Source organism: Dermacentor silvarum, chromosome 7 (genome assembly GCF_013339745.2).
Source record: "Dermacentor silvarum isolate Dsil-2018 chromosome 7, BIME_Dsil_1.4, whole genome shotgun sequence".
Classification (NCBI taxonomy): Eukaryota; Metazoa; Arthropoda; class Arachnida; order Ixodida; family Ixodidae; genus Dermacentor; species Dermacentor silvarum.
The window spans coordinates 74,780,172-74,789,365 of NC_051160.1; the positions used below are offsets into that span (position 1 = coordinate 74,780,172).

General features: G+C 40.8%; 1 long non-coding RNA gene across 1 annotated transcript; it reads right to left on the reverse strand.

Moving 5' to 3' along the window:
* Positions 1 to 5,975: 5,975 nt before the first annotated feature.
* On the reverse strand, positions 5,976 to 8,712 carry LOC125946546 (uncharacterized). The gene is made up of 3 exons (XR_007467654.1): positions 8,574 to 8,712; positions 6,956 to 6,997; positions 5,976 to 6,135 (listed from the first exon to the last, which is right to left on the reverse strand). It is a non-coding gene; the product is annotated as an uncharacterized LOC125946546 (long non-coding RNA).
* Between the last annotated feature and the right edge of the window lie 482 nt (positions 8,713 to 9,194).

The window sequence follows — 9,194 nt, forward strand, 5'->3', positions numbered from 1 at the left end:
ATGTTTAACTGGAGCGTGAAACATACACAGTTTCATAAACACATATGGTAAATTGAACGTATACATCAATGTCCTATAATCTTGTACATTATATTTCTTCCCTGCAGGGCTTGACTTCGGCTGCAGCCATGCAAGAGCTCGAGAATTATTCCATGAGTCCATAAATTCAGAGTGCTTCTTCACAGCATACCCATGCGGGAGCGACTGGATGCGACTCGTTGGAACGGGAGGGCAACACGACTGGTGGTGCTCTCAAGAGATGGGCTATAACAGCTCCCAAAAACAGGGAAGAGGGAATTTTTACTTGCTAACGAAAGCGAAGGCACCTTACTGCGTTAAATCAGCAGAGGATATATTTGGGAAGATGCATTTCAATATAGGAAATGCACCTCATGCCCCCTTTATACCGCTCTGATTAGGAATGACTGGAATTCATCTCTCAAGGCGCCTAATTTATGCAGATGCTGCATTATACATAACTTTGAGCAATCGAATCTAGATAGAACTTCAATGAAGCCAACTGTACGATATTCGTTGGATGTTTTAAAACAACTCAAGAAATACAGGTTACGCAAAATTTTTGAAATACACCTGTAGTACACCGAAAGCATAATTTTAACAGCACTGAACAACTACGCCAGAAGAGGGTCAAGAACGAGAGATGACTGTCGACACCACCTTGAAGCTGCCTATGCCGTCATGGACTTGCAGCAGCGCCTCAACGGGTGCTTCAAAATTCATAATATAAATAAAAACCCTTTATTTGAAAGGATCAAAGCACTGAGTCTGTTTTGTAGCACGGATTTTATCTCCGAAGACAACCTGAAGATGTGGAATTAGTCGATATTGTGATCGCTGTGAACGAACACTAATAAATCATCATTATGAATTTATGCAACGTTACAAAGTAAAAGGTTTCGCATTTATTTGCATGTCGGTGAACATTTATTAGTTTAGTAAATCAAGCAAGAGTCTTGAAACACCCTTCAAGATTTCTCGGAGAGGAATATGCCTCATATGAATGTTCGTTAGGGTCGTTTAAAAATTTTGGCGCGGCTGTTCCTGACATGCAAATTATATTACATATATGTGGTGCAAACTATTCTGTGCACAAAATTATTAGCACATGAAGTCTCTCAGATACACTTGTTAGGCATAAGCATAAAAAGAGTAAAGGAACCTAATATATTTGTGACATTCTCTTACAAAAAATTGTTGAAAGGTTGTTGAAACGTCATTGGTCAATGTCAACAAATAGCATTGAAAGCACATTGAGGCTTTGTTGAAACATTATTGAGGAAATCGTTGACAGGTGTTGAAAATTGGCCCGCGACATTTTGTTGAAACATCATTGGGTCGTTTCAATTTGAGAAGTAATTGATGGATTGTTGAAACCATGTTGAATTCCAATATTGAAAGCCCATTGAAGAACTGTTGAAGATGTGTTGAATGTCAATATTGAAAACCTGTTGAGAAATTGTTGAAATATGTTGAATGTCAATATTGAAACCCCATTGACATAATGTTGGAACTGTGTTGAATGTCATTATTGAAACCCCATTGAAATATTATTGTAACAGTATTGAATATCAATATTGAAACCCTATTGAGATATTATTGAAGCATTGTTGAACATCAATATTGAAACCCCAATGAAGTATTATTGGATGAGCGTTAAACGTCAATATTGCTTGATGGAGGCAAAAGATGCTACATATCAGAAACAGGACACAAGAGGAAGAACACAGACAACACACGCGTTAATCACCAAACGTGTGTGTTGTCTGTGTTCTTTCTTTTGTGTCCTGTTTCTGATGCACTATGCCTTTTGCCTCCATTATATTATGCCAACAAGCCCAACATGCAATGTTAGTCAATAATGCAACACCATTTAAATATTATTGGAGCAGTCCTGAACGTCACTATTGAAATCACTTGAGAGCCCACTGAAATATGCTGTTTGGTGAATAGCGTTGAAAACTGCACTAGACTTTTCTTTAAATACCGCTGAGCTACGTTGAGTCTCATGGCATTACCATTGATGCCATCCATATTGATGTGGTCCTTGCATACTAGAGGACAGGGGCAAACTCAGGCACTTCTGTATTGAAGACCTGGGTCACCCAGGGATCAAAACCACTTTTAGATATAGCCTGTTATAAAACATGTTATAGAGCTGCTAGCAGAACCATTAAGCCAGTTGTCGAATTGGCTTAACACACAAAATCAATACTGCTTCACAAAATCAACAGCTCAAAATTGATGTGGACAAAAAGCATTTTTTCTAGCTGAATTGTTTATTGAAGCCAAACATTTGTTAACTGTACAGCCATGTGTGCCTTGAGATCGAAAAATTCCTAACGCAATCTACAAACTGCCAGCAGCTTGATACAATAACGAAATTGAATACTGAGAGATGTGCGTGGCCCTAAAGTAAAACATTTCTCAAAATTGAAATAAATAGAAAATAAATATTATACAAGCATTACAGTAAATACCATTTAAAATGTACTTGATTTCTCTATTTGGTAGCCAGTAACTTAATAATCATGGCACAATCTGCATGAGTCCACTGAGACTCTTATTTATTGGTTAAATGGTGTGCCCATTTTACTAAATGTTATCTACCTCTGAAATGACATGGTAATTACAATACCTTGTGCCATGGGAGCAGTTTATTGTGCTGCATTGCTTGTTGCACGATCCAGTTGCGTTTTCTGCCATGATTACTAGGTTCCTGGGCAGGTCATTACATACCAAGCGATTTATTCACTTTGACTACTTAAGATTTTTATCTGATACACAGTGGCCATTAGTTACCTGCTGGAATACTTAAATTGAACTGGCATGAGGAATTTTTTTTTATTTTTGAGTGCTGCAAAACTAGTTAGAATGAAAGAATTTGCAAGAAATCAGATTTCATGCATACATGAAAGAAAGCACATCACTGCCTTGCCCGAGAACTGTTGTTGTACTCTGAATTTAAGCAAACTTTAACACTTAATTCTTATTGTTTTGAAATAGAAAAATAAACCATTACTATGCGACGAGGTTTATTGTCGTCGATAACGTTGTAAGAACGCTAGGTACTGGTAGGCACTGCAAGGACTCTTTGTAGCACGGGGTTCTCTCGCGATCACGGCACGGTCCTTCGTCTTCCTCCTCAGTCGGCACATACCCTGGGGCGCCTCTGCTTCATTACACTACAAACATATGTTAATATGTAGTTTTCCTTAAACAGAACCACTCTGACAATAGCACAGATTCCACTTTCCAGTGTACGTATGAAACCTAATTTTCTGTAAAATTTCTCACTGGGCCTACTTTGCTTCATCAAACAAACTTGAAATGGTGTGCCGTCATGGAACAGTCTTGGCATGAAATGACCCGAGATACCTATGAACTAAAATAGTCAAGAAACACTAGCTTTTGTAGAAATATATTAAAGATTTACGTAAAATGTACTAAAGTACAGAGCGCAACACTTGTGCAATTTATTATTAATCGCAACACAGTACTTGTGTCTGAACCATCCAACCTGGGCTTTTCAGGTGACTAGAAACATCATAATAACAATAAAAAATGTTTAGGGCTGCAAGTGCACAACACTTGAACTGTCCACAGACTTGAGCTCTTCTGGACACTTCAGGTCCCTTGCGAGAAGTGAGGCCAGAGTGTTCTTAATGTAGGTCATGTTTGTCCCAGCAAACTTGTGACAGGGAAAGCCTGTAAAAAAAGGAAAAACAGCATGACGTTAAAGATCAATGTTCCACATGCAAAAGTGCGACATACAGTACACCCAGTTATAATGAAACTGTTTCATTTGTTTTGTTTATTCCAAGTTTTCACGAGTTCAATTCTAGAGAATGACCAGCTTTCAAAGTGGAGTGGCACCGGAGGACTCCACTTAGTACAATATGCAGAAGGCAAACAGGAAAAGCCCACTGTGGCAGAATAACTTCATGAATATCCTTGATGTGAAAATGTGAACGTTGCATGCTTAGGAACAAAATGGTGGAAAAAAGACTTCACACTGTTGGTGAAAAAACTTAAAGGTAGACTACGGGCAACTAAAATTAGTTCTCTCAACAATCATATTCAAAATGTGCAGCACTTTATTGAACTTTTCCTTGCAGGAGTTGCTCCAAATACGGTTATGCGGCCAAAATTGAGTGTGGTATATCTGAATTTGTTTTACAAGCTCATATGCTACTGGAGTGCACTTCTCGCGTCATGATGACCATTCTTATGCCTCTCTACTGAAAACAAAATACTGCTTATAACGAGGATTTACTGCAGTTGCATGCCGACCTGGTTACACTAACACAAATAAATGCGAAGAAGAAATACGAAGAAATGCTCAGTCTTACAAGAGAAATATTCAAGTGGACTGGCTCTGCTAATCCTTTGAGGGTCACTGCCATGCATGTAGAGTGATGGAAACAAATCGTGTGGTCACAACCATAAACATGAGGCGGCGAAAGAACATATAAATAAGCATACCTTTTAAGAATGAAGTGTTCCCAAGCATCACATTACAGAATCTGTAACCTTATGCGACTTCTACAAAAATCCTGATTGTGCTGTTGCCCCTTGGCTTCTTCCAAAACTGATCTTTCTCTTTATTCTATGGTGCCCATCACTGCAGTAGTTGGAGAGTATTCACCTAGTTTAATGTTTTGTGAGTGTCATTACATTTAAAAAATGTGATGATGCTAGTTTGCCCTGCATGCTACAATAAACATGGTGTAAAACAGCGGACACTAAGAAACCTTTTTGACTTTGTGACCTAAAAAATTATTTACCCATTTTTTTTCTGGGAAGGTCACTGAAGAACAATCCAGAATAAAAATATAACGCTTAAATTGGGGGTCGTTTGCCGGAAAATATGTGATCCTCAAAGGGTTAAACATGAACACCTACAAAGCTCATTCAATCTTTGATAAATCTAAACCCATAGTACTTGAGCACTGGTTTATAATAACGCTGAAAACAGGCAAGTGCGTCCTTTAAGTAAGAAAGCAGGAGACATTTCCAACAATTTCAGAGTGGGAGCTGTGGACATGCCTCATGTTCTGCAAGAAGCTTTATATAGTAGCTGCCAAGGGCCTATTGAGTACTGATCATTTTATGGGAACGTGAGGAAAAGTCAAATAAATACCTTTGTTTTTTCCACATCCTAGAATACAATGTGATAAATGGTATCTTACTTGGTTGAATGCCTAGAATGAATGGACATTGCTAAACATAGCAATGTTGACAACGAATTTGGCAACTGTTCCTATTGTTGCTTTGATCGAAACAACCAAACAATTATGCCCCGTAACTTAAGCCCCCTATGCTTAAAGGCTACTGTCTGCCACCACATGGACCTCCTTCAAGACAGGAGCAACTTTAATTCAATGTGGTCTGTTGAAATAGGTGAAACCACCATGTTTTGCATTACAGAATCTGGAGGGCCATTTTGATTGCTGAAATTTGGTGGAAGTGCTGTCCCTCGAGTTGAGCAGTAACTGCACTTGAGCATAGCTTCTCCACAATTCCTATATTATAACAACACTTTCAGGCTACTTAAGCACACCCGCTATAGCACCATATTGGTAGCAAGCTTCACAGATTGGTACTACAAATTGGTAGTTGCTTCATTCCAACTGTTCATTGCAATGACAGTCAAGTAGTGCAACTAATGCGCAAATACACCTAACTTTGTCAGTTGGAGCCACCAATCACTTCTGGCAGTTAAGGCTGCTTTTAAAATTTAGCACTTTAGTATGGAGGCGTTAGAGGCTTGAGATCAAATGAACATTCATTCCAAATAGTAGGCTATTGTAGCACGTAGTTGCAGACACAGGCTACTTGAAAGTCATTTGTTGTGCTAATAGCAAGCTGGTAATTCCAAGTACAATATGTGAAGGCAAAAAAGCAATGGGTAAAAGGATGTACAGTACTTGCCTATAGCAGCGTTGACCCTGATAAGGCCAAGAGCCTCTTTTTGCCTATTGGTGGTGTTGTTTCCGAGAAGTGAGTGGCCCATGAGGTTCTCTGTGAACACATGGTGAATCAAGGCCCTTGCAAACTTGCCTGGTCCACCATGGCAAGCTGTACCAGGATCATCTGAATGAGAACTTCTCCAACCTATGTGAAACGGCACGTGTAGGTAAATAATATTAGTGAGGTAGTTTAAGGATTATTTACACAACAGCCACACTCGGAATAAATCACAGAAATACTGCCTGCTCCAGACCTAAAATGTCAACTAATGTCACTAATAAAACAACTAAAACTAATGTCATAGCTTGTTATGCTGTTAGGATGCCATGTGCTTCAGAAAAACAAGGATTCACCCAGTACAAAATAAAATAGTAAGTAAACCAATGCATTGAAAACTTTAATGCAAGTAGCATTTTTGGGATACTTCACATACTTTCCGGTGTCTGTCTAACTATTTTCCAGCCAATTTGTGTCACTTGGTGGTCAATGGCCTAATGGGTAGGGCTGCTATGTAGACGGGAAGTGGGTTAATAACCATCTGATGGACCTGCTTGGATCTCTGGGTATGTGACTCAGAGTATGTGCCATTCTTCAATGAACCTTTTTCACCCCATTGTGGGCAACTGCTGCTTGTGTTGGCAAGCAGCAGAAGCAAGCAGCTCAAACAGGAAGATAACTATCGACGTTAATGCGATTGCCACTACACATCAGATTCGCTTGCTGTGTCCCAGACCTACTCAGCTGAATGTGTACATACGACACAAAAACAGGGTGTGCCAACTGCCCACCTCATCAAATAATTGAATCGACTCGTAAATCAAAGGCTATGCAAAATTGCAAAGGAGACACTTAATGCTACCATTTTTACTAAATCTTAAGGAGAATACCGCCCGGCAATACATTCTCCTGGCAACAGTGCATTTGATCATGGTGACGCTAGACGATGAATGGCCAAAGAATTCACCTTTCGCATTCCGGCTGTGGCGTCTCCAGGCTCATTTTGATTCTGAAAACAGATGTCAGTATTAAAATGTGCCGCCACGATAACTCAAAAGCAACAATCAAAACATATACATGGACGATTAGGCCGACATAAATATATGGATATAAATGACTGATTAAAACATTAAAGCATGGCTGCTCTTGTCACTGGCAGTGTGAGGTGGGCAAATAATTTACTTTTAATTTCTCTCCTAAATTTTAAAATTATTTTTGCTCATCTACTGCATGAATTGTTGCGGCCACATCCTAAAGGTAGCTCGTTCATATAAAAACAGTGTTGCATTTTTTACTCCCCGTCTAACTGCTGCTACTGCAGTTTGCTTACTCTCTAAGTATTCCACAGAACTGCTCCACCAACAAACCATTGTTCCAAGCTTATGGCAAAGCGTCATTTAGATCACAAGATACGCTCCCCTTTAACTCACTCTCCTCTTTAGTGTGTAAATTCAAAGCAAAAATAACTTATTGACATAGCTGTCTGCTTCTATCTCATAAAAAGCCTTGCTAATTTTTGACATTTGTCGATAACGCTTACCTGCCTCTGGGGGCACAGTGGGACGACACGGCAAATATGCCCAAGCATCTCGTTCCTTTACTGATTTTCGAACTTAGTTATATCAATCAGTTACTGAAGGGCCAAAGGCTGAAACTTCACACGATGACATTATTTTGAATGTTTCATCCCACTAAAGCAGAACATAGCATCCCACGGAATCTGCCTTTTCCGTGAATATAGAGCGCCTACGCGAAGGCGTTAGCGCGAAGTACTCGATGGCGTCGAAGGGAGATAATGGTTAAAATAAAAGTTCACCGAGCGCGTACCGGCGGAAAACAAACCACACATAACCTGATGATTTCACAGCATTCACTGGCGTCAGCCCTTTTTTATCTCACCTATCACATAGAATCACATATACGCCATTGCAATTCTTTATTATTATCGCGCCACAGCGCGTGTCTACCGCACGGCGTGTCAGCGGACTCTGGTCACTCGATCCTGAAGCGAACAGCGCAGCAGAATACATTAGAACGGCAAAAAGCCCCACCCATATTTTCGCCGATCCCGACACGCCATGTAGTAGATGCACGTCAATGGACGGCGTTGCGCGAACGAAATATACTTGATTACAGTACAGTTCGGATTATTTCACGTCCCATTGTTTCCACGAAAACGGCAAAGCACGAGCGCTCATTAATAAGGCTAACTTCAATCGGTGCTGGAACACCGTACCAAACATCGTGGCGCGCACAACCACGGCCGGGCTCGACTGGCGCGCGCGTTCGCAAGAAGCGAGCGCGCGCGCCAGTCGAGCCCGGCCGTGACACAACATGCCCTGATTTAGCTGGCTCCACATAGCTGCTTTACGTCGCCGCAACCGCGCTGTGAAGTTAGATCAGGACAAAACTTCATGCTCAATATCACAAATCTAGTGCTGCACAACCAATTCTCGCAACGGACGGATAGTACTAGTAATGAAAACGAGCACAGAGGCGCGTGGAAGACACGCACGGGCTCTGTACGCACTTTTGCTGATAGCGTCGCAATGAACGAGCAAGTGGAATTCGAAACACTCACTCACCTTCGATGTGGCTGAGTCGGAGGCGATCATGGTGATCTTCGAGGCAACGTGTAGCCCATTAAGACCGAGCAATAAGTTGTGATATACCAAAGATGTCACAGCGAGGCAAAGGGCACAGAAAACGCAGCAAACTCATCACGCAACCCGCACACATACGCCGCACGCACAAAGTTCCGGAATCCGCCAAAGAGTCAACAGCGCAAGCGCGCATTCACACAAAAACGCGCATACAAATCCACGCTTTCATAGATATGAATTGCCATATTTATTAACAAATCTTGTAATATAATAGTATTTCTTAACAATTTCTGTGGTTTGCAAGAGTGTGAAAATTTTCTGCTTAGCCTACTTGAGGAACTATTTTCTTTATCGCGGTAACGCAGTGCGCCGGCCGGTCACGTACGGAGCGTGCGGGAAATAGTGCAAAATTCAAACGTCGCAAATGTCGCGCCCTGTGTGCGCGCACTGTTTTAATCGTTTGCATTAAAAATATATATTTATTTTAATACGTGAAGCAACCGGCGCGAAATGAACTACGGACCAGCAACGTAAACAATTGTCGCTGTTCGTGCTTCTTAGTTTGACATCATGACGAACGGTAGACAGCATGCCGTCCTATTG